This window comes from Diadema antillarum, unplaced genomic scaffold, assembly GCF_040938485.1.
Source record: "Diadema antillarum isolate AM-2024a unplaced genomic scaffold, OU_Dant_1.0 seq00000207_RagTag, whole genome shotgun sequence".
NCBI classification, from domain to species: Eukaryota; Metazoa; Echinodermata; class Echinoidea; order Diadematoida; family Diadematidae; genus Diadema; species Diadema antillarum.
In genome coordinates, this window is record NW_027271266.1 from 303,406 (window position 1) to 312,275 (window position 8,870).

Genomic DNA, 8,870 nt, shown 5'->3' on the forward strand with positions numbered 1-8,870 from the left:
TTCGCTGGTCCAAGCCAAAGCACACATACACAGTCACTGTCGCCAGTACTTTAAAAGGGAAAACGAACAGCACCCAGGGAAGTCTTTTCTGCTGTGGGGGCGCCAGTCCTTGATTACAGCTGGGCTCTTTTGTCAAAGCACCTTAGTATCACTTGTAAGTTAAGGCATAACTTCTCTACGGTGTCAAGCACACATCAAATGAGAGCAATTACTTGTAGTTTCTTCTCCATCCGTAACACCTTGCCGCTTGAAACAGGCAAGCGCCCATTCGGATGACTTGCCCTCCTTTGGGTTTTACTGGCCCCTGGCAAGCGGGTTCGTTGCACCGTGTTGGCAGCCTTGTAGGATTTTCAGTGTTTGACAAGCTGGAGGTGCTCATTAGAACCGTGGTTTGTTTCCAAGACCACAGTGGCTGACTTGAATAATGGAAGAATGGTGGGCTGCACAATAGCATGATGGTGCTCTGGTCTCTGTTTATAGTGACTTTGACTCTGCATGCCCATTCAATGTTTTCCTATCTCATGGGAATTTGAATTTTTTTTCTGTGTTTTTTTTTCCTGCTTTTTATGTTTTATTGTAATGCGTGAGAAATCAGTTGACTCAGAAGCATTTGTTGTATCTACACATTTTATCTAACTGTCACTTTATCCCAGCTGGTTAATGGATTTTGTTTTTCTGCCTGACAATAGGGGTGCATCATGCCATTTGTCTAGGGGCACATCACAGGTGGTGAATGCCTTATGTCAGATAGCTCTACACACTTGTATTATGCAATGATATCTTTATTGCAGTGTTTGTCACATAATAATTGAAAGAAACTCTCCTACACTCCCCACAGGTGTGTACCAGAATCACAGGCAAGTTTTGAGTTGTGACCAGTTTCTGCAAAATGGTTGAACCATAGCATTCAATATTCAGTAACCCCCTTCAAACTTGCCACTTTTGCACCAAATTCTATCAGATCAATTTGCATGTGATACTGCTGAAGGTTAAACACATGTGGAAGAATATACATCCAATGAAGGTCGTACTAAAGCAAAGATTGGTATGTGGGCAACATGTCTGATGTCAATGTTCAATTCTGTTCTCATGGGTATGTACAGTGTAGTTTTTAACGGAGGTTTGTGATGGGTAGAATTGGCAAGTTAAACAGTGCTGTTTTACTTTTATGACAATCAGAGTAATGCCCGAAATTTATTGATGTATTCGTGTTGGGAAGTTTGCAGGCTGCATTTAATAAATGTATTTCCACATCCTTCCAACCAGTGGCCCATTTGTGTTCAACTTTGCTTCAGATTATGTTACACTGTACGTACGAAACCTTCAAATCTAATGAAGTTTGAGAGCCATTTTTAGCGACTCACTTTTCTCAGCATAATGGACCTTCTGTGTAATGTATACTCAACTCAATGTGCTGTGAACACTCGCTTTTAATTGCTTCTTTTATACTCATCAGAATCCCTGATTTCCTTCTGTTGCTCTGTATGTTTATTACAGCATACTATGTGCATTAAGCTGCAATTTAACATATGTTTTGGGGGGTTTTCCTCAGTGAGGAGTTTCATGTTCTCATTGAACAACTGTGAGCTTTCATTGACTAAGTCCTACCCCATTTTGATAATTTGCAAGAGAATTATTATTTTGCAAATATTGCTCTTTTCCATTGGTTATAATGGCACCTTGGGGGGTGCACAGGAGAAGCTGAATCGCCCCATTGGTTGTCAAAGAGCCCCTAGCGAGATTTGAAAATTTAAGCATTGAGAAGAATGACTGATCCAAACTTCTGGGAAAGCATATCTGTGCAATTCTCTGTGCTTTCCTGCAAGAACTGGACCAAATGGCAATACTTGGAAAAAATGGCAACAAAGTAACAAATAAAAACAATATTCTAGACTTGGATGCACTGAGTGTATTTATGTGCTTATAAGTTACGTGCTTAAAACAAATGTGCAAAGTTAAGATTTGTTCTGTGGAGGTTGAAACATGAAGCTGGTACCTTTTATGAAAGCTTTATGGATCAATACATGTTGTCATTCATGGAATTCTTGGAATTCTGTGGACTGTCTTCACTGTAGACTGTATGACGAAAGATATTTATTTTATGCCACCCCTACCCACCCCTTTTCCCCTGAAGGGTGCTCATATATGTCTCTTGGTTGTCCAGCCAAACAAGCTTGACCTTTGCACACATTTACTGCATTCACCCTTGCTGTGCTTTGGTTAGTTATTGGCACACACTCTGGAATGCTCTCTTCACAGATTGACACAGATTTCTGAAATCTGGGCCCCGTTTCATAAAACTTGTTAATCAATAACAAGTTTCAGGAGTAGTTATAAGCTATTGAAGTCCTTGCATCTGATTGGCGGAGAGCAAATTTGTCATAAAAATGTGGCAGTTGTTATTAAGTACTAACTACAAGTTTTATGAAAGGGTACACTGATTGTCAATGAATGGAAATGACCTAATCCCCCTAACCCCTATAGTGTCACCATGGCCTTCCTGTTGGACTGAGGCACATTGCTGAGACCCATTACTTGCACATCTACAACTATTTGTTGGTCAAATTTTTGAGGATTTACTAGTACATGTGTACTGACCTGTCTATTTTTCACACCTGTGGTGTGCACTTTCATAGGTCAGTTTTTGGCATGTGCTGTAACTATTGACCAGCTCTCTGATCAAGTCTGGACTTTTCTCTAAGGATCATTTACTTGTTCTATGTGGCCACACTCTGTGTACAGTGTGCACACTCCAGCACACAGATAGACATTGTCACAGACTCACTCACTGATGTGCGCATGTTGAGTAACACAGTGAATGCATGTCATTGATATTCCAGTCTCTAAAGTAAAAAAAAAAACCAAAAGACCCTTTATTCAAACATTCTTCAGTTTAACAAAATGTTTTTGCATTTTGATCACTGTTTGTGGTTGAACACGGTGTTAATACAGTATCTCATTTTGAATATCATTACAGTGAGTTTCCTTAATTTTTTTTTTTTTTTTTTGGGGGGGGGGGGGAGTACTCCTCAACTTACTTTTTATCCTTGATTGGAGAGGTTTGATGCCATCCTTTGGCATTATAAGGCCTAATCTTATGATCTTATAATCTCATCATAATGAGGAATTAAGAACCATGACAATTACCGTGTTGTACGCATATCAGGTTTCTCACTATATCAGGGTACAAAAAAAAGCCCTTTGTTATTAGAGGGTTTTGTTATATCCGACCTCTTTATAACAAAGTTCCACTGTATGCATGTAATTGGCTGTACGATAAGGTAAATCCCAACTCAAAACTCCTGTAGTTATAGACTGATCCTGAAATGAATGTTTTTTTAAATGTCTCTGCCACACAATATGACTTTGTAAAACACTGTGTAAATCCTAGAGCAGAAAACGGATGTGCCGCTGAACATAGTATGAAGTGAGAAACGATTTGTCAATCTTGTGGTCTCACCCAACCCTCAACTTATACACAATGGCTGCAGGAAGTCTCACAGTCACACACAATGTAGAGCAAACCACTTGGCATGGGCGATATTTGTGTCACTGAACAGCTGCAAAAGTATGCACTTATCTGGAGCAGCCACCGCACAATGATCTATGATGAGAATCAGAAAGAGGTCTTGGAGGAAACAATGTTAATGACTCATTACTGTACGTTTGCGTTATGCCCTGTGTGAGCTGCAACGAGTCGCCAAGAGCCACCAAAACTGGTGGGAATTGTAATCTTTTGACAATGAGTCCAGTCTGACATAGATTTCTATTGTGGTCTTTTAAAGTAAGGAGAAGAAGATGGGTGCTAAATGCAGTCTTCTTGCTGTCCAGGTCTTGCAATGTGTCAAAACAGGATGAACTGTGGTAGAACAATGTTGGGCGTCTCAGTGTTGTGTAAGCTTTCATCAGCAACATGGCCACATTTTTTTTTTTTTTTTGTTCTTGTTTTTTGTTGTTGTTGTTGTTGTTTTTTTGGTGCCTCTGTTCATTGTCCCATACCTGGATTGTAAAATGATTATGATGTTCACATATTTTGAAGATTAGAAGCAAAACAAATGACAAAGGGATAAAGTGAGATTGCTCCATTGTGTAATGTTTTTGCTGTTATGATTTCTTAGAAAGTGAAGTGTAGTGAATCAATGTATAAAGCCACCTTGTTCTTTGTATGTTTCAGAGTATCATTGGTAGTTGCCTTTTTTAACACTTCGGTTCAAATAGCTTCTGTTTTGCCGCTTGCACTTGTACTTTGTGGAAAAGAAATGTGCAAAATCTCTCTCTCCATCCCTCCAGGTGGAAACGAATTATGCAATATCCTTGCAAAGTGGTGATGAGAAGACTTGAGAGAAGGTTATAGAGAATGCTATAAGCTGGCGTTTGGAAAATAATCATGTTGGGGAAGTGACATAATCAGTGAATGATATCAAACGCTTGTACACTATTAAGAGTTCTTTAAATCTTTGTCACTTTGAAGTTACTGTACAATTAACCTGCAAGACTAAATTGGAAATTTACTGTTATACATACACTGTATATTTCAGTCTCCCCACAAGAACAGGCTATAGATACTTGTTTCTCCTTTGGACTTGTTTATGTGTCTCCTCTCTCTCGCTCTCTCTCTCTCACTTTTATGTATGGGTATATATTATTATACCGTATGTCCCCCCCAAAATTACAATGGTACCTCTCTGCAACGATACTTTAAAAATGGTGAATCAATCGAAATACAATTTCAGGGTATGAAACTATAACTCATTGCCCACAACGTCACTACTTGCAATATAAGGATTGCTCTCTTCGCTGCATTAGACACGTGATTGCATTATGACCTATCACTGACCAGTAGTTTTTGTGCATATGTGCACCATTTAAACTTTGCTTTAACCAAGAGGGCTTCGAAAGGTATAATATTAATCTCATCTTTGGAAAGAGATGGGGCGGGGGGGGGGGGGGGGGTGGCAAGTAAAAAAATGATTTAATATAAATGTCACAACTTGCAGGTCCTTAATGGCCTTATGTGCATGGCCTTTTGTGCTTGTTTCTCCTTTGGACTTGTTTATGTGTCTCCTCTCTCTCGCTCTCTCTCACTTTTATGTATGGCATATATTATTATACCGTATGTCCCCCCAAAATTACAATGGTACCCTCTGCAACGATAACTTTAAAAATGGTGAATCAATCGAAATACAATTTCACGGTATGAAACTATAACTCATTGCCCACATCTTACAGAAAACCACATTCGATTTGCTTCAGTGGTCAAGGACAAATGAGGGTCTTAATAGAGCATGTCAGAAATCCTTTCCATCCAAGTTCTGTCCATTGTGTTCACACATTAATGTGCAGTTCCAAGAGCATCCAAATGCTAAACTTGGGAGAAACAGACCCATGACATGTTTTACAACAATTCACATTTCTTCGTGACCCCTTAACCAATAGCAGTCATAAAGTTTAATCAATGCGGAAATCCGTTATATATATATATATATATATTTTTTTTTTTTTTTTTTTTTTTTTTTTTTTTTTTTTTTTTTTTGTGGACATAACTATGTAGAATAGGGCTCAACACGAACTCATAACTCTGGTCGCATGTTCTGGCAACTAAACGCTTTGAATTTTAAATTTTGGTAGCCTGAAAAAAGAAATGGGGCGGCCCGAAATGAAAGTTATCATAAAAATAGTTTTTGAATATTATCTGCCCATTCGATCCACCGAAAAGTAGCATTTTTTAAAAATTTGGTGGCCAGACATTAATTAATTACTAATGTTGAGCCCTGTATAATATATACATGTATGTAGGCCTATACATATATGTATATGTATTCAATTTTATATATTATAATGTATATATATATATATATCTCTATATATATATATATATATGATACATAAGATAGATATACATGTAGATTGATAGGTAGATAGATAGACAGATATAGATAGAAAGATAGATAGATAGATAGATAGATAGACAGATAGATATTCTCTTCGTCATGGAAGTCTATCTGTTCAGGGCTTTACAATACCTCCTCAAACGGAAAGAGACACGATTACAACATTTTTATCAAGTTTAATAGATATATTTACTCTGCAGTGGTGATGTCAAATAATAATATCAAAATATAGATAGTAAAACTTAAGGAGTGGCAATGAAAGACTATAGGCATTTGTCTCTTCAACATAAACCAGAACGGCGTGTGCAACGTTAACATAGGCAGTATTGTTATTGGAATGAAATCAATGAAATATAGATGGAATGATTTTTACAGTCTATCAGTTGCGTATGATTGGCTAAACTCGTGAAGCATAATAATACATATACATGTATTTATAGAACAAAAACCGACGACGAAATAATTAAAAGATATCTGCTATGAGTGTATTACATATAAGATCAATAGCAGCATCCATTGCATTGTATTGCGTAGGTCTTTGTTAAAACTCGTCTACTTTATATACATTACCTGTTAAACTTCACACTCAAAATTGATATGCTCCACCTGTCCCACTAACTTAGCGGAAATACAAGCCGGTTGTACCGAAACACCGATACATGTTCTTAAAGTGAAGTCAAATACACTTGTTTTGAAAGTTTTGGTGCAATCAGACATGTCAGTATTGAAGTTACGGATATATTCTTCTCACAAAGCAGTGATATCGGTCCCACTTATACACACAAACTAGATGAGGCGTAAATATCTTTAAAATTTTTCTTTTAAGTAAACGTAAACAAATGAATTCGGTCAATAAATAGAGCAACGCAATTGTAAAGACTCGGTTTGTGAGAGTCCTCGTCAACTTCATTAAACCAGTTAAAATCTGTTCACAGTTCACTATAGAACCCTGGCAGGACATCCTTTTATTTGCATACCTAGCTTGTGACTGACGGGACCCTTTCATGCTGACCTACGAACTTTAAAATCCACAATACTTTCTGATTATTTTCCGTTTAATGGAATGCTCGCTCCTCTATTTAGACTAACTCCATTTAGTTGGGTCCACTTGAACATGGAGTGGGGTTTCCCACTTTAAGGTACATCACAGACTTATTTTATACAGATAGTGCATTTTAAAGGTGGAATTGACATCCCCTCGGCATTTATATTTTCCCTTAATATTTTCCTGAGATAAAACATTATCTGGAAGGGGAAATGTAACTCTCAAGGGACTGTCACGTGTTATATTACAACTATACATAGACAAGGCAACATTTGTAATATCATAATACATGTATGATCTATAATGCACATCGTTTCATTGTCGCCCCGTCGGCAGGTAGTCAAAGTTTAGAATTATATTGCCTGACGTGACGTCACTACTCGCAATATAAGGATTGCTCTCTTCGCTGCATTAGTCACGTGATTGCATTATGACCTATCACTGACCAGTAGTTTTTGTGCATATGTGCACCATTTAAACTTTGCTTTAACCAAGGGGGCTTCGAAAGGTATAATATCAATCTCATCTTTGGAAAGAGATCGGAGGGGGGGGGGGGGGGTGGCAAGTAAAAAAAAAATGATTTAATATAAGTGTCACAACTTGCAGGTCCTTAATGGCCTTATGTGCATGGAAGCGAAACAGTTTTTAGTTGTGGCATCTGGAGGGCGCATTGAACAATCAGATAATGGTATGTAGTATGCAACTTTGCATGCAGAACATTATTCGTAAACCAACATGAAATAATATCTCTTTTATTGTTTATGCAACGTAACACTTGGAGTTCTTGCACTTCCCCATCCCACCTCACTTCTGAAGCAATGAACGATTTCCCCGTTCTCTTTGAAAGCAATACCCGATTTTTACACGTCAACCTGAAGGTCTCGTGTCATGGAAAGGTAATCAGTAAATTGCAAGTTACAGAAATCACTAACAGACTGCATGGCCACATGAGTTGCTCGCCCACAACCGATTGCCTTTCACCGTGTAGCTATCGCCATGGTGATTGTAGATTGTTTGATCAAACGGACCCAGGGTGTTACATCCGACCGATGACCAACAAGAGATGACAGTCATCGGCTTGTCAAAAGTATCAGACCGACTTTCGACAGTCAGTGAAAGGATGTAGAGTGTCAGAAGGAGGTTATTCGGACAGTTTTCGTTTTACAGCTGACGCGATAAGCTGTGTCAAGTATAATAACCACATAAACTTCCTCTTTGGCTCAGGAGGATTTCGTTTGGAATTTGATTGGTTTCCCGATGGAGCAGGAGGTGGGCAACAGTTCAGAGTATGGTTGCTGATTCTGTCTTCAGATCAGACTAAAACAACCATAAGACATAATATTTTTTATAATACAATTTGTTTTTGTTTTTGTTTTTATCTTTTTAGTGTGTGAGTGGCTCCGTGAACAAAGCAATTGGTTGGATATGAACGCTAACATCATCGCCTATATCAGAATGTAGCTCGTTTACTCCCCATGTGGCTGTGTCCGATGTATTGCTTCGTTTAAAAAAAAAAAATACGAGTGGAACTCTGATGTAAAAATTCCTTAATTTTTTTCTTCTTAAGTCCGATTCTAATGAAGCACCTTTCTCTGAAATGGAGTAGCATTTCAACCTTTAAATACAATATTCAATTTGTATTTGATTGAATGCAGAAATAAATCAAGTCAAACAAATCAGACAAACCCTTTAAATTTACTATTTACAAAGCACATGGTGACTGCATTGCTCACAAGAACACACCACAGAGAGGGCAAGAATTCAATAGTCACGCACATACAGACATATAGGGTCTAATTCTTTTCGCTGTACCTTGTCCAAAATATGCATGATATTCTTCCTTCAAGATACATGGGTGATGGTTTTGGATATATTCTTACACCCTGTGCAGCATATAATATTTATTATATCATACAGTTTCTTGCGTGCACTTT